Below are 26,852 nucleotides of genomic sequence, written 5' to 3'. Positions count from 1 at the left end.
CCTCACTTGATTTCGATTTGTCACAAGGTGAATATTGACTAACTTGAGACTTAGAGCCAAAGGGCTGAAAATGGTCTAGCTCGTGGAAGTGAAGGGGGTTCTGTCTTCCATTTGTCATGAACAATTCTGTCAGGAAATGCGGTCAGGTCAAACTCTCTCTCCCTTTCCCTGCCAGTTAACAAGTGAAAAAAATAAAGGATATGGGGAGACCAATGGTTTCAGGTGGAGCCTGGGCATCTGATGTTAATGCTGGGCCTGTTTATAATATGTTGGGCAAGGCATTTAAGCCCTCTGGCCCCCAAGTTCTGTACTTTCTCATAAAGAAGTCAAACTAGGCCAAGAGTTTTAATATACTTCTTTAGTGGCAAAACCCTCATTTCAAACAAAATTGTAAGAGAGGAATGAATTTTTTTGTTTGAGTCCAATGAGTGGAGCCCAAGCCCAATTGACCTGGCCTCTCCCTCACATTTCCTTCTTTCCAGTTCTTCCCCAAAGATTCCTAAAACACTTCCTCGAGAGCCTAGGGTTCCTTAGAACCCAGTTTGAAAACCAGCCAATGAGCTACTATCTCAAGTTCCTGTCAGCTTTCAGCAGAATGGAAAAATCGTAGGCTGGGTGGTCAGATAGACGTGGGTTCAAATCTTCGACCTGTCATTTCCTTCGCTGTGTTACCAGTTTGTTTTAGGACAAGTGCTACGTTAAGAATGCATGTAAAGCATCCAGTCAGTGTGTGGAGGCTCACAGAGCCTCACGAATGGTAGCTATAATAAATATTATGGCTGTGACCTGAGCAGGACCAAGCGAGGAAAGATCTTACCCATGAACTACTAAATTGCAATGAGACCTCTGTCATTCCTGCAGCCAAAACCCCAAGAACGTGAGGCTAACATTTCTCTTTCGAACCTGAATTGGTTTTTATTGTTCCAAATTAGTGGAGGCGGGGACATTCTTCTAATTGACTGAACATTTTGTATGTATTGGCGAGCATGTACTGTGTAGACACACCCCAGTTCTCTTAAATGACACCAAGGTTGATGCAACCACCACAGATGGAATTTAAAGCACGTTGCTTTCACCAAAGAATAACAGGAAAAATGTCATTAAGAACACTTTAGTACGAAGCCACAAGAAATGCGGTACCTGACAGCTCATGGTCTGTGTTTCACCCCGTATCATAAAACAATTCACCAGAGAGCGTTGTTCGTTCGTGGACCTGCTGCTGTGATGGCCTGCTTTCTTTCGGTAGCGGAGGAGTTCCCCCCGTAAAATGCATCCCAGAAGTCTGATTTCTGAAAAACCTCACCTTTGGGGAATTTCCCTGGCATTCTATTACATCAGTTCCACTTTATAGGTCCTCTAAATGTACAGTAGCAGAGACTCAAGTACAAGCCAACCATCCTGTTACCCTCACGAACTTACATCTGAGAGGAAGCTGATTCAAGTAAAGTTTGGACGCTCCCCTCCCTGTTTTATGATGCTTTCCTTTTCTTTTTAAAATTTATGAACATTTCTAAACATACACAGAAGTGCAGGATATCACACACTCCCATAAACCTAAAGTCCAACTCCACGATCAGTACTCCACCACTAGGTGGCAGTTCACCTGAGCCTGGGGTGTTAGGCCAGGCCCCTTTCACTCCAAGGGGACCCTTGCACTCCAAGAATGGCGGCCCAGGTAAGATCAGGTCTAACCCCAGGCAGTTAAATCCAGTCCACACCTATGAAGCTCCCCATGCCGTAGGCCATCCTGGGGAGCCACATAGCGTCCCCAACCTAGGAAGGTACACTGCACAGTAGGAATGAGAGCAGAGAAGCTGAACGCAGCAGAGAACAAAAGGGGAACTTTGGGAAGGACTTTGTGGAAAGTTGGGATTTAACTAAGCTTTGAAGGAAACGGGAGTGCAGACATTCCAGATTGAGGAGGAGGATGTAAGGCTAGGAAGCGAAGGAACTGAAAGGCCATCATTACAGTATGATTCATATTATTTTTTAACTCATTTTTTAAAAAAGATTTTACTTAGTTATTTGACAGATGGATCACAAGTCGGGGGTGGGGGGGAGCAGGCTCCCTGCTGAGCAGAGAGCCCGATGCGAGCTCTATCCCACCAGGATCATGACCTGAGCCCGATCCCACCAGGATCGTGACCTGAGCCGAAGGCAGAGGCTTAACCCACTGAGCCACCCAGGCGCCCCTGATTCATGTTCTAATGTGCTGGGGTAGGTGAGGCAGAGGGAGGTCTGGGAAGTTGATGACTGGTGTGGAGACACGTGGAAGTTTTGAATCCCAGGATGAGAAAGTTCCTTAGGAGATGGGGAAGTTGGGGAGAACCGGGCAGAGTAACAACCATCTGAGCTGAGGAGGTAGCAAAGCTGGGTCTCGAGAGAGGGAAGCAGGAAGGACTGATGCTGAGAGGGAATCCGAACTTTCTCACCAGGAGCTCTGGAGAGGGGAGGTGAAGCCCGGGGGTCGGGGTGGGGGCGGGGGAAGAACCCTCTGGCTCCGTCTCTCGCTCCCACAGAGAAAAGCGTGAGCCCCATGGGACCACAACTCGAGGATGAAAACAGGGGCTTCAGCCCGGGCTCGGGGAGCTCCCTGCAAACACCACTGCCGGGAAAACACGAGCCCGGGAATGAAGAGAAGCGGCCGAAGCACCTGGTCGGAGTCTCCGAAACACCAGTGTTTGCTAAGCACTTGGGCTCCGGACCGCCCGCCTTTCCAAACCCCACATCTTCCAGGCACTCCGTCCCGCCACAGGCGGCTACTGTGCCGGCGCGCGGGGAGGGGGGAGCCGGAACCGCACGCGGGGCAGCCCGGGCCGCCCGCCCTCCCAGGAGCCGGCCCCCGCGGCCGGCCGGCCAGCTGCAGCTCGCTGTTTGTTTGCCGCGGTTTGCATACACATATTGGGTTGCCTTTTTTTTTTTTTTCTTTTTTTTTTCCAGTCAGTTCAGCAGTGTCCCGAAATTCACCCCCAGTGTAACTTCTGCCTCTGCTCCTCCTCTTCTTGGAACTGCCTTTTGTTTGTCTGGCAGCCTTGGTTCTATGGGGGTGTGTGATGATAATAATACGCGGGCTTATATAACCCTCTTCATCTCGCAAGCACTTCGCAGACAGTCCCTAATGAATCTTCGGGCCGCTGTCAGGCCGGGTGGCTGGAGCGGGCCGAGAGCAAACCCCCAGCCCGGGAGCGCGGAGGCCAGAGGGGAGGGCGGTGCGGGTCAGAGGCCAGGCCTCCCTGGCTCCCCGCGCCTCGGAGGTCAGGGCAGATAAGGAACAATGACTCTCGGCCTGGGGAGGAGGAAGGAAGTCCCGCTGCCACCTTATCTCAGCTCCTGTGCACGCTGCGGGCTCCCAGAGCTTGTTCTCTAGAGAAGACTTGGAAGGCGGCTTCTGTAAGTATGATGCTCTGCTTTTTCTTTAAAAAGGAAGGAAACAAACTTTCCTTACTGCCTTTGTCCAGGTCACAGTATCTGTTGGTTAGAAGCATTTACCTCGCTCGGATTCTTAGGTGATGGAAAGTGTGTTTCTGGCCCAAGTCCTCCGTCCGGTTGGGTCCCTCCTAAAAGTGATAGGACCAGAAAGAGGCTGGGGTGGGTAATTCATTTAACAAAAGAACCCCCAGGCCAGGGGATGCAGTTGGGTCACTGTGACCTGATCCTCGTTGTGTATAACTGGTCTACACACATCTCCTCACCCTAGAGAGGAATCCTGGTTATTCACCTGGCGTGTCAGGCAACCAGAAAGGATGGCAGGACTTGAATCTTAAGTTTTTCTGCTCGCAGTGCTTGCCGTTTCAGACAAATTGAATTGCTGGAAGTTTCTTTTCACACTATGAAAGAAATCCCATCTTTTGGTGGAGGCTTGAAACTTGCACAGGCTTGTGTAAACTCTACAAAACCCTGTAACAGCAGTGGATGTGTGAATTGTTACTGTGTTTTTCACTGCCTTGCTGAAGGGTCTAAATATTAAAGGAACATAGACACTAACTTCTCAAGCCCTGGCAAAAACCAAAGCTCTGTCATTCAACTGCGTCTTTGTAAAGAATGCTGAATGCAGGGTCATTTTCTCAGGGGTGATGCTCATTGCATTGAGAAATTGTCTTTCAACAAAATGAATTTAAAACCCGAGACTAACACTAAGATACAATCTCTGAACTTATTTCAGTTCTATTTTGGGTGGTTGTACGATGTGCATTTATAAAACAATCATGATAAGTTGGTGCATAGTGGCATATAGAAAACTACTGTCTTTGCTCAGGTAAGAAAACTAAGAAATACAGATTGACAAGACCTCTCACTTTTAGTACTAGAAGGACTCTGATGAGTACACTGAGCTTGACCATCTTTATCTCTAGATAAGCAGATCTGAAAACCACATAATGGGTATGTATAAATGTGTTTATACCTACAAAGTATGTGTGTGTTTATACATACAAATGTATGTAAGAGTTCAGGATAATTAAATATATATTTACACATACGCATACTCTTACATTTCTTAAATCTATCTGGTGCTCAGAATTTTACATGATATTATATCCATAATGGGCCAAGTGGAAAGATTCATATCAAAGTTCAGAATGCTGTAGAGCTATTTATTTGGCAAACATAGGAAACATTACAAAATTACGTCTATTTTAAAGAATCCCTTTAAATGACATTTCCACTTAGAATTCTCTGAGGATTCCAAGAAATTCTAAGGCATAATTAAAGTTGAAAATGAGACTGGATTGTAGTTGCTTTTACCCCTGAGTTTAAAAGTGATCTGTCAACACTAAATTCTATATGCTAGCTAATTTAATTACAAAGATCAGTCACATAATCTCAACATTAGCTTCAAAGGCATACTCAGTCATAGTAGAAGGAATACAAACCATGATGGGGTCCAGATTTGAGGCTTGCTTTTGCCATTACCTGGTTATATGACCAGCAACAAGATCTTTTAAGATTTGAAGCCTCAGGTTTCCCATCTATGAGATATGACCAATACCACTTACCCTAAAGACAGGATTGTTGAAAAGACTGAAAGGACATAATATGTGTGAACTACCTAGCATGGTGTCTGAAAATGGTTGTCCGTTTTAGGGCTTTTCCATTTCCATTTTCATCTTTGATTCAATTCATTCATTTATTGAGCATCTACTATGTAATTACATGCTACACTAAGGAACACTAAGGAACAATGCTGCAAGGGTGAATGAGATTAATACCCTGCCCTGGAAGAGTTTATAATCTAAGGGGACAGTTGGAAACAACAGATAATTTTCTTAACAGTGCACTACCTGCAAAAACAAAAGAGATTAAGATTAAGTGACAGAATTGAAACCAGAGTGATTATTTCTGCCTTATGTCAGTCAAAGGAACTTGCGCAAAGATGACAGTGATTGTGTGAGTCTTATTAAAGGATCAATCAGACCTTGCAGAAGAGGAGAGCTGGAGAGAAGAAAGTGTGAGAAAGCCTGGGGTTGGAAGCTGATTTCAGTTGGTGCTGGACTGTTGAACCCACAAGGGGCTGGAGATTTTGTTAGGGACCCAATCATGAATATTCTGGTGCCTCATGTTGAGGTGTTTAGACCTATTACTCTAATAAAACTCAAACTCATGCGTGGATCAGCTTGTGATCTTCAAAAAGTCTGTTTTATAGGTTCATATCGATTAAAGAAAAATGGGCTGAGACCTGTACCCCTGGGGATAAAAATATATGTTTATAAAAAATAAAAAATTTAAAAAAAAAAGAAAAATGGGCTGAAATGTAAACCAACTGCATCATTAAGACAGTATTTGCTTTAACAGATGATGTATTTGTTTGTAGCAAAGCCATCCCAATGATGGAAGCATGGAGGCCCCAGCTCCTTAACTTACCACACTGACACTGTCTGGATCCCTCTTTAATCAGTGGGAGTCAATTTGCATGGATCGAAGAAGGCAGAGAGCAGCTATGATTTCTGTTTTAGGAAGGTTTTACATAGAAGATCTAGCATTCAGTACAGAGTGGGGGGTGGGCAAGGTTAAGGGGGTTGGCAATGCTATAAACTAGGAGAGCAGTTCAAAGACTAGTGTAGTGTACAGGGAGAAATTCCTAAGCAGTGTAGGTGGACAAGTAGGACACAGATTCCAGAAATATTTAGAAGGTAGGACATTCTCCACTTGGGGGCTGAATGAGGGAATGAAAGGAAAAAGAAAGGTCTGTATTAGTTTTGGGCTCAACGGAAACACCACAAAAACAGGAGGAGATATATCTTCGTAACAAAAAATTGGGTTATGGGGGGTTGAAGTGTCAGTAAGAAGGTAGACTGCAACACTGAGTAAAAAAAAAATCAAAAAAGTGTTTTAAAAAGTATAAAATTACCAGAATTGAGGGGAGGGTATTTTAAGCTCTCCCTATTATGCTTGATGCCCCCAAGAAATGTCAATATCTGGGCTTACTGGGCTCTGAGCTTTCATCTTGCATCCCTGCTGTTGAGGGGATTGTTTTTCCATTAACTTTTCAACAGGAAGGCCATGTCTAGGGCAGCATTGCCAATAGCCATGCATACCCTTAAAAAGACTAATTTGTACTTCCTCTGAGCCTTCAGCAATTAGGAGAGACTAGGAAAAAAGATCTGAGGGCTAGTAGAATACTTATTGAGGAAGAACACTTATTCACAAAGAATATTTAGTCATAAAGAAGCAGCTCTTCCTTACCAGACTTTTCCATTCGCTGCCCACGAATTAGGGGACGCACTTGGAGACTGGAGAAAAGGAGGTCATTTCTAAGACATTTCTAAGCAAATTCTGTTGCTTAGCCTACAACCATCTCCTCCTTCCATGTGATGGGCAAGTTCTTCCCCTGTGCTTGAACCAGGCATCATTGGAAGGTTGGGGTGGGGGGGTAGAATTTGTAAATTTTTAAAAGATGACAACTGGAAGAATTTTAACAGAATGAGTAGAAAACAATCTGATTAGCAGACAGGAAGCTGTGACTTTTTAAATCTTTGAGGTCTGATTACTTGATAACCTTAGTTTTCTTACACCTTTCACCCTTTCTGTATTTGGTACTTAATCCCCATGTCAAAGCCTCCGCTGGATTTCCTGCATTTCAGAGAACCTTCCCCACCTGAACACTTCAGAGCAAATCCCATTTATTATGAAAGGGGCTCAGCCCCGGACTTCACGACTCATCTCACAAAGTCACATAATATTTCTTTCTGGTAGGCAAACTGTATCAACATATTTTAAAACAGATTTAAGAAGCTATTTCCACTTGTAAATACAAAGAGGTCTCTCGCTCATCAGAAAGATAATATTTGGTTATAAGCTGAATTCCATCTGGCTTCTGATGGTTCACTTCAAAATTCCCCACACTTCAGAAATTATTTTGGGCTTTTGAAATCATGAAAAAGGTTTCTATTTTTACCAAAATGTTTCCGCCATAAAAGAAAAAAAAAGAAGAAGAAGAAGAAGAAAAAAGCAAAGTTCCAAAAAGGAACGGTTACTATATCAATTCTACAAAATAATCACCACATATATATTTTAGAAGATGGCCTGGCATCATGGGAAAGTTTATTATTTAAAAAAGGAGCGAGATCTATTTGGGGGAATTCCCATTAGTACAATAGAAAGTATGAAGAATATACTAAGCTTCCATATATGGTGTGGGCCATTCCACATGTAGGTTACTCAAGCCATTTAAAGTCTTGGCTCCATAAGCGAGTGCTACACTCTTCAGAGTCTTTCTGGGTTTGCTGACATAATGATTTACTCCGGGCTGGGTCAGCTGCCTGAGCCACTGTGCTCTCCTGCACAGTGTTTGAAGAGTGGGACAGGGTGCAGCTGTGCGGGCCCCCAGACACCTGAGTCCAGAAGATTGCTGAATTGTGTTCCGTTTCTGTGCTGTTCGGAAAGCTGGACACTCCCCAACTCTCTCTTGGGTTTGGCTTCCTGTTCACATGTTTTCTGGTCTCATGTCATTGTGCATGAAGTAATAGTCCCCCATGCAAGCACCATGCACAATGGCAAGATTTGTGTGGTTCAGTGCAAGTTTTCTAATGAGGACATTTTGGACCTTCCAACAACTCCTTAGGGAAGGCAGTTTGGAACTGTTCTTACTTTCCAAGGCGGAAAGCAAGCACAGACAGAATGCACTTCTGCAACAAGACGAAGAGTCACTTTTAGGAGAAATTAAAAGACAACTGCCCAAGAAAACTACTCACTTACCCTACACATCTCTCTCCATGTGTATGTGTATACAGGGTAGAAAAATGCCTCCAACTCACAGTTTGAAAACATCAGTTACTGTTTCAGCATTTCGCTATGAATGGTGCTAGTGTTTTCCACTGAGGACTGTTATTTTAATGACATTTCTCTGCAGCAAAATCGGATGAGTTTACGAAGTTTGAGAGCCAGGAAATGCAGCTCAGTTTCTGAACAACTGAAAGCCATGAGAGTCAAGTTCAATCACCTACTGGCTTTATAGCATGGATTCGTAAGTGCTAAGTACAGAAGCCCTAGTACGAGAGAAGCCAAACCAAACTTTTAAAGTAGAGCTGTTAAACTATCAAACTCAGCTTCCCAGTATATTATCAGCAGGCGAAATTCTGGCGCATAGCCGCATTTATTTATGGGATGTTAATGTCAAATTAATAGGCGTAATTGCCAATGTTTTATAGAATTTTAGAGCAGAAAGGGATTTTGGATGTCTCCCAATCTTATCTGTGTTTTTTACAAACAGAGAAACTAAGTTTCATATGAGCGCTTGCTTTCTTGCTCTCTTTTTCTCTCCCCCACCCCCAACACGTGTTTGCGCAAGACATATCTGAGTCTTGGGCTGAGTCGTTGCTTACAGAAAATATCGTAAATCTGGCTTAAGAAAAAGAAAGGGCAAGATGACCCAGAGCCAGACCAGTGTGGCCCAGCTTCAGCGCCGTGTGGACCCACAGTTTATCCTTGATTCAGGAACCATTCAAGGTCTTAGATTAGGTGTTTTTGGCCAAAATTTGAATAAACTCCAAAACAAATCTAGATCAAGAGGTGACTCAGATCCTGACAATGGAGGGATCCTCCATCAGTGCATCGTACTTACCGGCGACCACAGTGTGATTCGAGTGTGAGACGGAGACGAAGCCCCAGGTATAACCCTCACGCTTTAGCAATCCTAAAACCTGGTTGAGAGATGACCAGGAGAATAGGAGAAGGAGAAGGTGAAGGAGAGAGCCCTTCACCCATGTAGGCAGCAGTGACAACAGAGTGGACGGTATAACTGAATGCTACATTGCATGGCGTGGATTTTTAAGTGATGGTGTGCTGGTGAGAGAAATGAGAATGAACATGGTCAGGAAATATCAGGATTTCAGCCAATCCCAGAGGGGTGCTAAGAATTTGAAAATAAGGGCAGATTTTTCTAGATAAAGAACAGAAGAAATGAAAGTGTAAAGAAAGTCTTACAGGGAGTGGGACCAATGGACCCTGGAGCCCCCAGTCTCTCCTTATATTACTATCTGCTAAAAGGTTACCGAAATACATACCCTGAAAAAATGTGTTAATTATTTGAATTATATTTATATAACTATACATCTGCAATAGTAACATTGTATTTATAGCTTTGAAAATCCAAGAGAAATTGCTGATTAAATATGAGCAAAACCATAAACCAATAATACTCTCTTTAATGTTAATTTTCTTTGCCAGATGATGCTGGTTTGCTGAAACTAAAGAATGAATATTTTAACCGTGTTCATTCATGAAATTGTAAAAAAAAAAAAAAAAAAAAAGAGACATTTTAATAAAAAGTTTCTATTGCGCATTTATACTATTCCTATTTATAATGAATTGTTCAAAGAGGGGCACGTGAAGGACAGGATCCAGGCAGAACCTCTGTTGGGGTCCGGGTTATGGAGCAGAGAGCCATGCTGGCTTAGCCGTCCTATCACCTTGCTGTAATCTGGCCAATACGAGTTTATCGAGCACTGCCAGAAGCATTTGCCTCTTGTGGGCGCGTACTTAGCCAGGGATTCGGGCTGCCTGTGTTTTTCCTCTAATAGCCTACAGCAATTAAATTGTTACATTATTCTCCCACAGATTAACATTTTAATGATGACAAATCAGAGCCCTCATTTATAAAATTTATGAAAACTCTGCTCTCATTCCATGAAAATACCTTTTTTTTTTTTTAAAGATTTTATTTATTTATTTGACCGAGAGAGATCACAAGTAGGCAGAGAGGAAGGCAGAGAGAGAGAGAGAGGAGGAAGCAGACTCCCTGCTGAGCAGAGAGCCCGATGCGGGACTCGATCCCAGGACCCTGAGATCATGACCTGAGCCGAAGGCAGCGGCTTAACCCACTGAGCCACCCAGGTGCCCTGAAAATACCTTTTGATTGCAAATTACCACTGCAAGGGCAGTGCTATCTTTGTTATAGGCTAGGAAAAATAAATAAATAAAACCCAAGTAATAACGATGACCAGTGTTTATTGTGTGCTTTCCATGGGCCACAAATCCTTCTAAATTTTTTACATGGATGTTAGTGTGTCATCTTCACATCAACCCTATGATCTTCAGTCCCCATTTTTCAGAGAACTCTGAGCCCCAGAGAAGTTCAGTAATTTGCTCAAGTTCACTAATGCTGTAGCCTGGAATTCAGGCATCAAATTCCAGGGTCTGCTACCCCCAGCAGTATATTCAGAATGGTCTGAGCGTTTTTTGGCCTTAGACTATGCCAACATGACCACAGCCAGAAACTTAGAGCTTTATGCTCCCATGTAAACATTCACTTCAGGAGATCACAATGTGTTCTGCGTCGTTGTAAACATACACATGTTCCCAGGAACATGTTTAAAAAGTGGACATCTGTGTGGTGCTTGTAGTAATTTGTAATATTATCAGAGACATGGGAACAGAGAATGGAAAAGTTGTCCGAGAGCTAAGCACCTCCCAGGATAGGAAGCACAGGGGAGCAGCCAAAGGGAACTAGGTTGGGCGTGCCCGATGACAGAGGGTGGCGTAGATGGGTGGAGGAACTGAGCATCTGTCAGGAATGGAAAGAGACACATGATAAGGGTGGTGTGGGAGGAAGGGTCCTGCAGCGACAGGCCAGCCCCAGGGAAACCCGGCTCTGGCAGTCTTGCTATAAAAACGAAGTTTCCAGAACAGAGAAAAAGGACTTGGTGCGGCCCACCTTTAGCCTGAATCTGCAGGGCCAGTTCAGATCCGGAAGACATTCCAGGTCTATTGTATCGAGGGAAATAATCTATACTCACTACCTCTGAGAGTTCCCTCTGTGCGTACCTATAGACACTCGTTTTCACTAGTGAAGAGGTAAGGAGGCTCCAAATGCAATGTTCTAATATTTACATGGGCAAGAGAAGCACTTTTTAAAGGTCAAGGAAATTTGGGGTGTTAAAGTGTGTTATTGTTTTCTTATTCTTTTATACTTCTGATAGCTTATATTTCCTTGAAAGATATATATATATATATATAATATAGCTTCTATTTCCTCTTCTATACTATATACCATATGATATATACATGTTAAAATGTGCTATTTGTGGCAGCAAGTTTGCATCATCAGATGCTGTGTTAATCTGGGTGTTTCTTCTTATTCGAAGTATCTAAGTTGATTTTAGTTATTTATATTTTTCAACTGCCATAAATGCAGAGTAGAAACAAACTCAACCACTTGTAAAAGCTTACTTTGCTACTCATCAAATAATAGCTTACAGCAGCTTCAGGAGATTTTATGAATCAGCACGTTCTCCTTCCAAACTGGTCTCATAACCTGAAATTCGATGTCACTCCGCTTTTAAACTTGGAATGCTTAGTAAACTTTTAAAAAATTCTTTATTAGTTTTAGGAACTCCAGTCAAAGAATAATATGAAATGAATCTAGGAGAAAGTCTTTCCCTTGATGAAAAGAGAGACGAATGGAGCCTCCTATTAGAGCCCTGAATTACCCACCGTATTTCAAAGTCTCTCGCAAGTGATTGTAAGAAAAGCAGTGTGGATATAATTTGGAGACTATTATTCCTAATGATGTCCCCCTTTGAAGTTTGTGAAAGGGCGCCATCTGAGAGATGAGAGAAGCCACTGGTAAAATGCAACTGAGGGCACATTTGCTCTCCTCCGTTGTAGGTGCTGACGGCCACCCACCACCCTCTGAAGAAGGCGATATTGGCGGATGACATGCAGGTTCTCCAAGACAGAATAATTGCAGAAAATCTTCAAAGGTACTCGTATCAAACATTTAGCTCTTGCTTAATTAAACCAAGGTGCTAATTAAACCCCATGAGCACCCCATGTCATTTGAAGAGAGACTGTTCCATGGATGGGGAATTGTAAGAAACTGAGAACGGCACCTTCCTGTAGCCTTTTCATCCTTCCTGTCTGAGAGAGCTAAAAGGGTCCTTAACTGTGGTAAAGCTGTTGCATGAAATTAGTCTCTAGGAGTGGCAAAACAAACACCTGAGTAATGAGAATCTAAAGAATCAGGGGTGCCCAGCTGGCTCTGTGGTGGAGCCTGTGACTCTTGGTCGTGGAGTTGTAGGTTTGAGCCCCACACTGGGTGTAAAGATTATAGGAAGGAAGGAAGGAAGGAAGGAAGGAAGGGAGGGAGGAAGGAAGGAAGGAAGGAAGACAAAGAATCAGGAATTTATTAACATGTTATGAGCTGTTTGGGAAGCTTAAGGGAATTAGAGCCACAATGGCACGCCAACTCTACCCAGCCTATCCGCAGTCTTGGGCGAAAACTACAGATGTTACCAGTCCTGTTCATAGCTTTGCCTTCACAGTTTCTTGCCTTGGCTAAGTAAATATTAGTGCCAGGGTGTTGTGGCACCAGAAAGAGCTACAGAGACCCACCTAAGCAATATGACCTTAGTTGCAAAAACATTCTTAGGGGTGTTGATTCGCCCCTAAGTTTAGTTGTAAACTTAGGGGAGTTTATTGCCCCATGTGTCTCTTCCCAAAGGTCAACACTGAAATTTGTTCCCTTCTACCCCAACCAAATGAATGCGATGGAAACCATTGAATTCCAGTTGGTTTCAAATGGCAGCTCTTCAAAATCATTATCCTTCACTTGCTTTTCATTCTAAGCCTTGTGTTGGCCCAGGCTGTCTTGGAAAGAGTCCTCTAATCACCAAAAAGTTTACGAACCTCACACAAACAAACAAACAAACAAAAAAAAAATATGAAGTCTTCAACAGGTCTGGCCTGAATTTCAGGTTTGTCTTTTGAGGATTGATTTATTCAGCTTCTCTTTCTAATAGTTAATGGAATTGAGCATTTTGTGTCCACACCACAAAGGGCAAGTTTAGCGGGGAAATATTTGGAAGTGGACAGAAGTCTGGGATTAGTTCCTTGACAGAAAATCGTGAGTGTTGCCAATTTTTTTCTGTAATTCTCAGTGCTTTGTGTGCAAATGATCTGGGGTCTCACCAGGAATGTATTAGAAGCTGGTTATCCACAAGATAAATCAAAAATAAGAGAAAATAAGTGAAAGTTTAGGTCTCCTTCCTTCAGAACTTCAAACAGGAAAGAAAATATTCTAAAACAGAAACTAAAAAAGGTATCTATTTAGAAACAGCTCAATAAACAGTAGAATTATGACTTCTTAAGAATTCTTCATCTTCTTGAGTCAGTTCTCAATTTAATGGATAATTTTACTTTAAGCATTATATCCTTTTCATTTTTCAGCATATTCTTATTATGTGAAGACAGAAATGTGTTTGATATTGGTTCAAGTTAGAATCACCTGCTCACATGTAACACACAAAACACTTACTTCTTAAAAATCTGTAGGCCCCCTCTGAGAGATGTCTCCAGTCTGCTTTTTCTGTCTTTGGACTGGAAATTGAGATTCAAAGTCCCACCAAGTGCCAGCTTCAAACTCTCCACCCTTCCTCATCCATCATTTGAGCTGGATTAGATAGGCAGCTGAGTCACTTTTCACCACCACATCTGTGTTCACAGATCCACAGTCCTCCCATCTGGTAAATTTTGTAGAGAGAAATGAATCCTTTCTCTGTGTGCTCAGACAGTCAGGTTTATAAAATAAGGACTATTTTAATGAGCCTTAGAGCTTCAAAATGCTGCCTTGTGCAATTTTGATTGCGTCTCTGCTCCTGTCATCTGAATATAAAGCTCATTCATTTAATATTTTTCCAGCTTTAAAAACTGCTTACCTGCCGTTCACTGAACTTGGCATCACTTCCAAAATACATAACATGAGAAATAGAACCAGGAGATGTTATAAACAAAACTCAGAAGCTGCCTAAGCATCTCCTGACTGTCTGATCGCCAGAAGATTCTCTCTCAGTCCAAGGAAAGATAGATGGTATGCACAAACAATAAGACAACAAAAGGACAATTAAATTTCACAGCTTGGGGGAGATCGTGAGGGTTCTTGTCAAAAATGTTCACACCTGGGGAACAGACTGTTATTTTTTGTGGAGCCTGGTTTTCAGCTTGAAATACACCTGCCAAAATCTGAATGGCCACTATTGTATGTTCTGGACTCAAAAACTGCACTGTCAGACAAGGTTTGGGGCACACAGATGGGATAAGTTAGAACAGCGGCTATGTTGTTTGTAAGGAAATTAAGCCCTTTCCTAGCCCTCTTGATGCCTACATAGGATGGAAAATTTTATCATAAGCATGTCTTGGCTATGCCTCCCTGGCACTTGATTATTTTTTTATATTACCTTAATAATTTAAGTGATATTCAATACCTTAATTTAAATTTAAGAGGTTTTTTTTTTAATTGTCCATGGACTGTAATAGTAAACTACATCTTTTCAAGGGACCACCGCCAGACTTAGACACTAAAAACTGTTCAAATGATCTTTGTCTTGGTATCCACCAAGCATTTAAACTTGCTGTGGAATATAAAGAGCTGAATTTGGGGGTGGTAAGAAGCCGACTCTTTTCCCTTGTGATCATTCTTGCCCTTAACATTTCTCATTGCACATCCTAGTGTCAGTTAAAATAATGCATGTGCTGTAAAACAATGTAACAGCAATCCAATATGTTTTTTTTTTTTTTGTGGCAAAGCACACACACACATAACTCCAGCCCCTAGAGTTTTTTGTATATGAATATATGCCCTGAGGAATCATAGAAAATTGCCACTATTTGAGTATTTTTGACCTACAAAAGTAGCAGTTTCATAAGGTACCACTTAATATCTTCTGTAATTGGAAACTCGGAGAATATACAATTTTATTCTGATTCTTTTCACTATTGTATCGAAACGATCTACATTTCCTGCAGTGTCTTCATAAGTTCATTAGTTTGAATTGGGGCATCATTCTCTATTACACGGATGTGGGGCTAACGTCTTCTCCTGCATCGTTCTTTCATCCCTCAGAAACGAAATACCTTTTCCCCTGTGAGTCATCATGCAAATCTAAGTGATAAAGCAAGAGCTAGTGTGCGCGTGGGTACCAACGTGCACACAGGCATACTCGCCGTTAAATGGAGCTGTTTAGACAATAGCTCCTCGACGCCAACAAATTTGTGCTGAAAGAAAACATCAACTTCAAGAGGGTGAGAAACACTGCACCCATCAGCCTGTGCCACCTTTCGCTAGCTTTTCTTATTTCCATCTGACTCAGTGAGACCTGTCCCAGCAGATGGTCCTCTCAGTACACTTTGGCTGCCAAGAGAATAGAGCTTTGTCTGATATGGCCAGGAAACAAAGTCCAGGGATATTAACCAACCAGAGGAAAACCCTTTGCTCTTGCCATAATGATATATTCAGGCAGGAAGTTAAGAGGAAAATAGCTTCTCTCTGGGGATGAGGAGTGCAGAGGGGGAGGGAGGGAAGCAGTTTAATTATGATGAGGGTGGGGGTGGGGAGATGAGGACAGTCACAAGTGGAGATCAAAAAAAAAAAAAAAAGAATGGGATGATGTCATTCTTTACTGGGACAGTCACTGAAATGAAATCAGGTCACACACAATGGTCTTGTTCTATGCCTGCAACCATAAGTGTTACAAGAGATTACTTTGTGGCGATGCTTGTTAGGAAGTGTCTAAGGGTGCTGCTCACATTAAGACATCTTCAGGATGGATGAGAAAGGTAGAATCATCCCATCCAGTGCCGAAATGACCCGCATGGGTTACACAACATTTGTTTTAAGATCACTTAGCCACAGTTTAGGAGAGAAAAAGTCTGGATTCTTATAACAGTGAATTTTAAGAAGCAGAATGCAACTCTACAGCTTGGTTTCAGACCAGATGTTTTAAATTGATGCCCTTTCTCATAGGATAATTTTGAATGGCATTTTAAAGTTAAGGCGGAATATATTTCTCAGTATAAAATTGCATTTTCTGAAAAGAAACACTGCCTTGTTCTATGTTAGGGCATTTTTAGGCCTGATTAACTCTGCTTACATAGGAAGTATTTCATTTGTGTCAATGTTGAGCCACTGGTGGCAGATATATTCAAATTTAGGTTCCTTCTCTCAGTGATGTCCTAATTTAACCTCATTCATCTGCTTCAAGTTCACAAGAGGGCATCACAATTACCAGTGAAGGTTAGATTTTTTAAGAAGTCATCCCTGGAATAATTAGGCGATAGGGTCAAATCCTGATTTTACGATTCTGTTGTAATTGTATTATAGGACTTAAAACAAATAAGTCATCTACCAAGGCTTTTTTTTTTTTTTTTTTTTTTTTTTTTAGGACATCTTTGCTGTGCAGGTATTTATAATACTAGAACTAGAACACTGTAGGCTTTTTACATTCCTATCTGCAGGGTACAGAATTTACAAAATTTAGTGTTCAATGTTGGTAAATCACTGGTCTTGAGGTGCATGTGTATTTCCAGGGACAAAGTCCTCCTCTCTTTTGTAGACTTTACAAAAGTATACAAGCAAAATTAGATTACAGTAAGAATTCATATTTGCTTTTTGATTTTACTTTCAAATTACTAGGGAATCTTGCGTGGTCATCACAGGTATAGGGGACGTGGGGATATATATATATAGAGAGAGAGAGAAATGTCCTTGAAAGTTGCTATGGACTGTGGCTATTACAGGGCAAAGAGGCATGTTTTGAAGGAATCCTTTTGGGGGACAGATTCTAACACAAATTTCAGTGGTTTCTGCTGCCTTTATTTTTTTATTTTTATTTTTTTTAATAATTTTTTATTTTTTATAAACATATATTTTTATCCCCAGGGGTACAGGTCTGTGAATCACCAGGTTTACACACTTCACAGCACTCACCAAAGCACATACCCTCCCCAATGTCCATAATCCCACCCCCTTCTCCCAAACCCCCTCCCCCCAGCAACCCTCAGTTGTTTTGTGAGATTAAGAGTCACTTATGGAAAGGTGATGAGGCTATAGGAGCTTTGAGAGAGGATAATTATTTAAAAATAAAAAGTAACCAAAATACTTCCAAACAAGTGATCAGCATCATGAGAAACCCTCAGGTTCTCAAGACAGTGTTTAATTTTCTTTTCCGTTTATTTTCTAGCAGGCTTTAAAGAGATCTAAGTCCATTAACCAGAGCTATTTGATAATAGCCTGTAAAAGGCAGGTGTTACTTAAAGCAAATCCATTCTTAACAAAGCAGGTAAATCAAGCATGACTTCTTACAATGGGATTCACCATAAAATTAATTTAAAAATTACTTAGTTTTATAGTTTTACCAAAAAACTGTGTTGAAATGTATTTATGTATTACATAAAGTAAGAATGTCCCAGCAGATTAAATCTATTCTCTAATATTCATAGGAGCCAAGACGCTTGGGTGGCTCAGTTGGTTAAGCATCTGCCTTCAGCTCAGATCATGATCCCAGGGTCCTGGAATCGAGTCCTGCATCAGGTTCCTTGCTCAGCCTGCTTCTCCTTCTGCCTGCTGCTCCCTCTGCTTGTACTCTCTCTCTCTTTCTCCCTATCTCTGACAAATAAATAACTAAAATCTTTAAAACAAATATTCATGGGAGGGCTAGCCAGATTAGCCAGACATGATGCTGCTCAGTAAAGCACAGTGGCCGCAGGGGAGGGACTAGCAACCATTCAGAGCTTTCAGTTTCCCGTGCTGTAAGGGATATTGATATACTGAGTATCTCTGATGATGATAAGTTTGCCAGAATATTGCTAGTCACAAAATTCTGCTGTTCAAAGAACATTGCGCTAAGAGTTGGTGCCAACTTTAGGCATCTTGTTGACTGTGTAACTTTCTACAAAATGAGAATATACTTGTCCCACTTCTGTCACTAAGCTGTTGTAAATGTAAGATAAAGACTGGGAAAGTATATCTAGGGGGAGCCGCAGACGTATGGAGCCCTTCAAGCCCAATCCCGTGCTCCTGCTGTAATATTAAAAGGCTAAGGTATGGCACGGCAATCATCAATTCCCATTATACTGTTCTATTCCCAGCACCTTTCTTCTCTCTCATTATTCTTTTAGTTCTATGTCTCTGCCAGTAAACTAATCCCAATGTGTATTTTTGATGGTTGGCAATAATTCAAAAATGCTCTGCGAAGAAGGAAGGCTATAGAATCACTTGGATTCTAACTATGCATTCAGTGCATTTTTCAGAAAAGCTTCTGAATGAAATATCTTTACTGGTGGAGGCATTAAAAATAGGAGTGGGAAAAAAACAGCTTGTATTACATACACTTGTAGTTGTTGGAATTCAACTAAGGATTGACTCCAGATAATCTTTATGATCAGGGGGAAAAAGATGTGTAAGATTAACTTCCCGGGGATGGGTGCTAGTGCTTTTCATATCTTGCTGATTGGCTCCTGTCAAGGACTAAAGTGGATCTAGAAATTGCCATCATCTGCATCCCCTCAGAGAGAGGCCAGAGACAAAAAGTGACATCCCTCTGCTCTCTGTCACAAGACTGCCTTTCTCTTAGGGAAATACTTCATTTTCTGGTTGCTTTTTCCACCAGGAGTTTCTTTTATTTTTATTATTTTTTTAAGATTTTATTTGTTTATTTGACACACACACACAGAGAACACAAGCAGGGAACTGGCAGGCCGAGGGAGAGGGAGAAGCAGCGAGCAGGGAGCCTGACAGGGGACTCGACCCCAGGACCATGGGATCATGACATAAGCCGAAGACAGACGTTTAGCTGACTGAGCCACCCAGGCACCTCAGGAATTTCTTTTAAATGGCTGATACAATATCAACTTAGTATTCTGCACGTACTGAAATGTCCCTTCTGAGTGCAGGGACAGGAGTGTAATTTACGTTTCACATTTGGAAGTCCATCTTAGTGTGAAGAACTTTCTCTCTGGTTGTAGAAATATTAAGATGGAGTTTGTACGGTAGGACTTGGGTATATGTGTATGAGGCATTGTTCCAGTGACAACCAACTACTAAACACAACAGATGATGATTCTATCAAAACGTTGTTGTTGTTGTTGTTGTTGTTTTTCCCTCTCGGACTCATGTAGGCAGTAAGAATGTGCATATACACGAATAGCTAGGCTGAGATATTGGCCTTCATGGATGTCTGAAAACATACACAGTTGTGTGTTGAAGGAATGTAAAAAGAGCCTTTCCTACCTTGGAGAGCCTTGGGGAATTCAAGAGTTATCACCAGTCAAGGTGATCCTTTCCCTCTCGGTTTCTAATTTATAGTGATACATGGAAGAAGTAGACCATACTGGTTAGGAGCACAGATTTGGGAGACAGACTGCCTGGGTTTGAATGATTTGTCATATCTTGGTTAACCGTGTAACTTCATTTCTTTGTGTCTTAATGTCCTCATCTGAAATATGGGGGTCAGTAATAATACTTTGTCTTGCTGTTCAGAGGATTAGATGTTTCCTTATGTGTAAAGGGCTCAGGACAATGCCTAGCACTTAATATAGTGCTTTATGCATGTTAAGAATTATTATTATTTGTGGCAATGCTAAAAATCTAGAAAAGGACCGGATAGACAATAAGTTCCCGTGACATTCGTTTGCCCGTAATTCCACACACTTACACACACACACACACACTTACACTACAGAGAGAGCAGTCACCAGCCCCAGCACTGGCCTTGTGGGAACTGGTGTCAGACAGGAGTAGGGCAAGGGCCTCACAAATAATAGCAATCACAACACCTTCTGTGTACACACTTGTGATGTACATCTGTGCACTTCCAACAGTTGTGGAAACCCAAATAACGTGATACATGGAGAAGTACTTTGGAAGTATATTATCAATATAGTGATAAAATCAGCTTTTAACTTTCCAATTTCTCTTCAGATCTGCTGAGACCTGGGTTCAGTTTTTTCCCTCATCCTGCTGTGATATAGCAGATCCTAACCAATAAAATCTGATGGTCACTAAAAGACAAAGATCCTCCTTGTAGAGACCCGGGTGATTCAGCAGATCCAGATTCTATCTGACCCCAAAGAGCTGGATATTTATTCGGTAGTCTATATTCTGAGACCCACAGAAGTGTAAAATGGGTTTGTCTCAGGGAAAGTTTTTTTTAATCCTTTGGTGATAAATAACATACACTTGATGGAGTTTGTTTGGGTTTTTATTGTTGTTGTTGTTTGCTTTTTGTTTTTTTGATTTTACAACTCTCAGTTTAAATGTCTTAAACTGAGATGTTTAAATGTTTAATGTTTAAATGTTTTAAATGTTTAAAGATGTTTAAATGTTTTAAAGAGTTTTACAACTCTTCAGTTTAAATGAAATCATTTCAGAGCTCCAGGCTGACAGCTGTGAGGCACCTGTTTTTCTAATTGTACCATTATTAGGATGCCCTTGTTGAAAGGAGAGGAAAAAATGTCTATGTCCTCAGAGAATGATAAAAGAGGTCTCTTGAAGAGAGCGCTCCTAAGTATTTTGGCAATTTTTCACCCAGTAGAGTGCACTAATTCTGCCTATATTTAATACTTCTGAAAATGACATTTCATATATAAAATTCAAAACTCTACGCATCCAGTGTTGCCACAGGATCTTAAAATAGAAACTTGGGGTTTGATTTTCCACTCCTTTTCTTTATGGTTAGGTATGTAGTTGTGCCCAGAGCTGGCACGTCCCTACTGCACCAGAAAAACTATAGAAAAAGTGAGTGTTGTTCGCTCCATCGTCCCCCTCAGAACCCTCGTCATGGTACGGTATTTACTGATCAACAGAGCCATGGCCATTCCACGCTGTGAAGAATCAAGCGCAAACCTTTCAGGCCATCCAAGGACCACCAGTATGATAGATGATACAGTGAAAAGAGAGTAAAGATTTTCCACCATTTACTAGCTGTGGAACCGGGCAAGGTGCATGGCCTTTTGGTAAAATATAGGTAAGAGCATTTACCTCATAATATTGCTGTGAGGGGTTCAGAGAGAAGGCGTGTGCAAAGCAGAGGCGAGCCGATAGCATGCATCCAGGAACATTCATCTCTCTCCTCAACTTGTCTTAGCACAGAACTTTCCTCCTCCTCTTCCTTCCCTCTCATGCTGTGGCCCTACCTAACTTCCCAGCCTGTCCCTGCAAAGATCCCTATGTCCCCGACACGCCTAGCCAGACTATTCGTGCTCCCTTACACACCCTTCCTGGGTAGAGCTCTGGAAAGTCCTAGAGCCAGAATATTCCTTTACCACTTTTCAGCAAAAGCTAAATGCCATAATCCATTACAATAGTCCTTGATTTCCTCACAGCTGGAATTTGATTATTTCTTCTTTTGCAACCCCCGTGGTCTTTATACTTTAATTATGGTTCACATTTATTTAAGTCTTGTTTGTACCACACTGTCATTTACATTCCTGTGTTTCACGTTAGGCCGTGTGCTTTTTGAGATGAGTATCGTCCTTTCATTTCTTACTACATTTGGCACAGTACTTTGCGAGTAGTTAAGTGCACAAAAAATGCTTTGTTTTTAATTTAAAAAACAAAGTTGCAACTTCTGGTTTAAAAATATTGAACTTTGAAAAATAAATAAGATAAAATAAAATAAAAATAAAAATATTGAACTTTGCGAATTGACAGAGGAGACATCCATGCTTCAGAGGTCCTTAGTGGCAAATTTTATTTTATTTTATTTTATCTTATTTTATTTTTAAAGATCTCCTTTGTTTATTTGAGAAAGAGAGCAGGAGCAGGGGGACAGGCAGGGGGAGAAGCAGGCTCCCCGCTGAGCATGAAATTCCGAAGCAGGGCTCCATCTCAGGTCCCAACTCAGGGCTCTATCCTGGGACTCCGGGATCATGACCTGACCGACAGAGCCACCCAGGCACTCCCCAGTGACAAATTTTAAAACTCACATAATCTTTCTTCTCTCTGCCTAAGTATTTGAATGTTTAAAAGCGCTATTGCACAAAAAGACCTAGAATTAGGTCCTTGGTAGGAGGAGCCCATGGCCTGACATCTGGCTTGTAGAGTTGGCTGAGAGATATCCAGTGCCTACAGAGCTGTTAGAAAAGACAAGGATCCTATGGAATAAGGAATGAATGATCTCCAAAGCTCTTCGCTAGATATCAATGTCTCTTAAAAGTAGCTTGTTACAAGAGATCGCTCTGCAAGACCATAATGCTCTGGACACGGGAGCTGCAGAGACAACAGCAAGCCTTGTGGTGTGACCATTCAGGACCAAGAAATAGCAGGACGGAGGCAGCAGGAAAGGCCCCTTGGTGGCTGGGGGACTTGGACCCAAGGGCCTTAAGGTGAGGTGATTCGGTACGAACAAAGCCCTTGTGAGATGCATGAGACAAAAAGCAGAGCCACCACACCTCAGGGCATTCTGCCATCCCCAGTGGCTGGACCAGGTGACAGCCTACCCATGTGCTTGGTGTGGGCAGGGCTTCCTGGCCGACTTTCAGTATGTCAGCCAGAGGCACAAAAAGAGACCGAAAGAATTCCAACAGACGCTAACATCTGAAAGATGAGTGGGAACACATGCCCCTAGTAAGTTTTCTAGGAAGGGGGTCGAGACTATATTTTTGTTGTTGTCTATAAAGATAATAAGAGGGTGGTGGTATAAGGGAAAGTTACAGGAACTGAGCTTTGTCCCAGCAGTATATTTAAGTGGCTGTGTGATCTTGGGCAAGTTACTTAACCCTTCTGGCCCTCCATTGTCTTATCTATAATATAAGTTCATTCACTTCCAGCTCGAAGATCGCACAACCAGATGCTACCAGTTATGCCTACTATGTCCTGCCAAGAATCGCATCACTCCTCAGATGAGGATTATAGTTCTCACCTGAGTTTGGTCAGAAAAAAGATGCAATGAGAATAACAAATGAAAACATAAGTGATTTTCATTTTATTTTCCCTTACTCAAACTGACTCAAGATTTTCTCAACAACTGAGATGAAACGTTTTTCTTGAAATAGATATTTATAAATATGGGCAGATTCCTAGTTACAAATGGATAATGTTAAAAAAGATCATTTATAAACTAGTCTACCAGTGGTTCAATCTATATTATCTAGTAATAATATTATTGATGTTATTATATTTTTACAGGTCCGTTAAGGGTCAGATACACTTAGTGGGCCTGCTTAGAAATCTAAGCTTGACGTTTAAAGTTTTGGTGGGAGGGGCACCTGGGTAGCTCAGTAGGTTAAGCATCTGCCTTCCGCTCAGGTCATTATCCCAGGGTCCTGGGATGGAGCACCACTTTGGGCTCTCTGCTCAGTGAGGAGCCTGCTTCTTCCTCTACCTGCTGCTCCCCCTACTTTCTCTCTCCCTCTCTCTGTCAAATATATAAAATCTTTAAAAAATATATAACGTTTTGGTGGGAAACAAGGCACTTGATGTGACAGTCTGTAAAGCCAAAAACCAATCTTCTCGTCTATGCTTCTCATCCCCTCACCTACTTCCCCAGCTCTTGTAAGAAAACTTGGGGTTCCTCCTTCGTCCTAAGCCAATGCTGATGATCTAGTCAGGTCTGAAATTCTAATAAGAAATAAATTGCGGAAACAGAAAGTAGCGATTTTAGGAGAGATGAAAAGAATTTCGGTTGGGAAAGGAAGTGGGGGTTTACCCCAAGGCACTAAAAAGGCAGGGGAGAGATGGGGCAAAATGAACATAAGTTTCATTGGACCCAAGGGCCTTAAATAGTAAGTGTGGGGTAACTTAATTGTAAAACATGAATGAAAAGTAAGAGAAAACGTGTCTCGTGTATAAGAAACCAGTGGACAACAAGGAAGGAATAAGAAAGAGTTTCTGTTTCCTCGTTCTGAATTGTCATCATCGGCTTCTGCCTCCTTCTACTCCTCACCACAGATCCCGGTCATCTTGTGATTTTCTTTTTCTTTTCTTTCTATGACCAGTATTTCTCCCTGTTAGGAGTCACGTTTTCTGTTTTTTGTTTTTTTTTTGTTTTTTTTACATATCCAGTAATAATTGACTGGCCATTGGATATTGTGAATATTATGTGCCTCCATGGTAAAACCCCACTTGCTTTGCCAAGCCAAATTCTCGACACTCCCTCAGTAAGACAGGAAGCTGGGAGTGGGAGGGTGTTGACGATGGCTCCAAGTGGATGTGCAGAAAGAAGGAGAAATTAATGCACACACTGATCAAGGAAAGTGACGTATTTTATTTCAATTTGTCATAGGCTTACATTTGTGTGTGTTCTGGTATAGCAGTCATCGTATTGTATTCATTGGTGCTTGCAGTTGGTTGAGCTTTTTGGAATCTGAGGGCTTACATTTTTTAAGCACTTTTGGAATTTTTTTTCAGTCATTATTTCTTCACATATTTTCCCATTACCACGCTCCCTCCTAGGACTCCAATTACATGCATGTTAGACTACTTGATATTAAAATCGTTCCACAGGCCCCGGGGAGTACATTCACTTTTGAAAAGCCTTTCCTTTCAGATATTGTACTTTTCAGCTCTAGAAATTCCAGTGGGTTCTTTTTTAATAGTTTCCATGTAGCTCGTCATTATGTTCACGTTTTCCTTCAAATCCTGGAGCATACTTGGAATAGCTGTTTAAATTCCTCATCTGCTCATTCATTCATCTCTGTCATTTCTGAGTCTCTGTCTCTCTTTTTCATTAAAGTATAATTAACATAAAATTATATTAGTTTTGGGTGTATAATATAATGATCGTATATTTGTATATGTTTTAAAATGATCACCATAGTAAGTCCAGTTAACATCCGTCACCAATCTATTTTTTTTCTTGTGATTTCTTTTCTCTTTCTTTCTACAACCAGTGCTTCTCCCTGTTAGAAATCATGTTTTCTGGTTTTTCACATACCCAGTAATAATTGACTAGCCGCTGGTTATTGTGAATATTACGTTGTTTAATGCCCGATTTGGGTGTCTTCTTTTAAAGACCACTGGATTTTGTTCAGGCAAGACAATTAACTTAGTTGAGGATCAGCCAGGAATCCTTTAAAGTTTGTTTGTAAGTTGCTTTAGGTCAGATCTAGGGTGATCTACACTCTAGGGCTAGTGAGCCCTACTCTTAGAAGGTCTTGAGCTTTCTCAGGTCTCTTCTGGGTGCCCCATGTGTGTTCAGTAAGTTCTTCCCACCATGGCTGGTCTGAATTTAAGTATTCCATCCATATGTAGTATAAGTTGTTAATCTTACAGCTCCCCAGTAATTATTTTACCTGGTGGTTTTCCTTTGCCCAACTTTGTGGATTCTCACCCCACACATCCGTAGCTTAGTACTCAATCAACCACTCAAGAGAACCCATACAGATTTCTAGAGCTGTTGCTCTTTGCTCCTCCCTCCTCTCCTATTCTATCCCACAAATTCCACTTCCCTCCCCAAATTACACTCTCTCGTCAGCTCTGCTTGGGTATCCCTCTTGGTGCCACTTCCAGAAAGTGTCTAGTGTGACATACCTCCCTTACGTTCCCTCTCTCAGGGATCACAGCTTATTGTCCAGCGTCTGAGGTAGTTGCTCCACATACACTGTCCAGTTTTCCAACTATTTATAGCAAGAGGACTAGTCTAATACCAGTTACTCCATCTTGATTAGAAATAGGAGCCCACCACATTTGTAGTCAAACCTTGTTTCTTTTTCTTTTCTCTCCACTAATCACTAAGACCTTTCAAGGCAGTGACAAGATCTCATTCATCTCTGTATTCCTAATGCCTAACATAGAGTTTAGCACATAGCAGGCATAATAAATATTGTTGAATGAAAGAATGAATGACGACGATTGTTACACTGATCCACAATATTTAAGGTATCTGTATTCAGTTGAGACATTGATGTAAATATCTAACCACTTTTTTAATATGTGCCTTTTTAAGCAATAGAGAAAAATTTATTCAACAGCTGAATTCACATTAGCTAGAGATCAATGCTAGGGTAGACAAATTCTATGTTAAGCTTACTTAACATTCCTAATAGCTGTAACATGCCAGTGTCCAGAAACAGAGATCACATGTTTTCAAGTATCTACAGAACAGCAAGGACAAATTATAGTAGGATCAAAAGTAATAGTGGCTGTTTTTAACATTTTTAACAGTCTATGAAGTTGGCAAATAAAATATTTACCTTCAGGGATTTCTACCTATAAGCATATGCCAGGATTATAGATGTCCAGACTGTAGTTTCATTAACCTTCATCTTTTGAGGGACTGTGATGGCTTTTTATTTAAATAACAAAATGCATTGAGTTGGTCTTTCAAAAGTCTATCTAGCTTTCTATGATCAAAAAGTCGACTTTTAAACTGAGAATGACAGTCAAACTTTTGTAAACTACACAAATTGAGTGGGAAAGGAGTCCTGCATTTTCATGTTAAAGGTTTCTCTCTGCAATCTTAATACAGTATCTGTACAAATTTCATAGAGGAAACATCTATATTTGGAGGACTGTAAGACTTGTGGAAATACCTTCAAAATTTCTGATACTTAAAAGTCTCTGGATATGGGTACATTTCCTATAATTAGAATATCTCTACCTAATTGTTTAAAGGGTTCCTAAAATTCAGATATTTTCTTGTCCT

The 26,852-nt window shown here is 41.3% G+C and overlaps 1 protein-coding gene across 8 annotated transcripts in view; it reads left to right on the top strand.

Moving 5' to 3' along the window:
* Positions 1–26,852, top strand: part of SULF1 (sulfatase 1) — a 176,470-nt gene that overhangs the window by 21,376 nt on the left and 128,242 nt on the right. For 4 of the 8 annotated variants that reach the window (XM_082721183.1, XM_082721185.1, XM_082721178.1 and 1 more), the window contains exons 1-2: positions 2,956–3,390; positions 12,103–12,197. The exons of 2 other annotated variants lie outside the window; for them this stretch is intronic. The gene's annotated coding sequence lies outside the window, so the exon portion shown is untranslated. Of the gene's footprint in view, positions 1–2,955; positions 3,391–12,102; positions 12,198–26,852 lie in introns of those variants that run through there. 2 more of the 8 variants (XM_082721179.1, XM_082721182.1) reach the window with 2 other exon arrangements.

Source organism: Mustela nivalis, assembly GCF_964662115.1.
Source record: "Mustela nivalis genome assembly, chromosome: 2".
Lineage (NCBI taxonomy): Eukaryota > Metazoa > Chordata > Mammalia > Carnivora > Mustelidae > Mustela > Mustela nivalis.
Note: the sequence above shows the minus strand (reverse complement) of the source record. Positions and strands in the feature narration are given on the sequence as shown.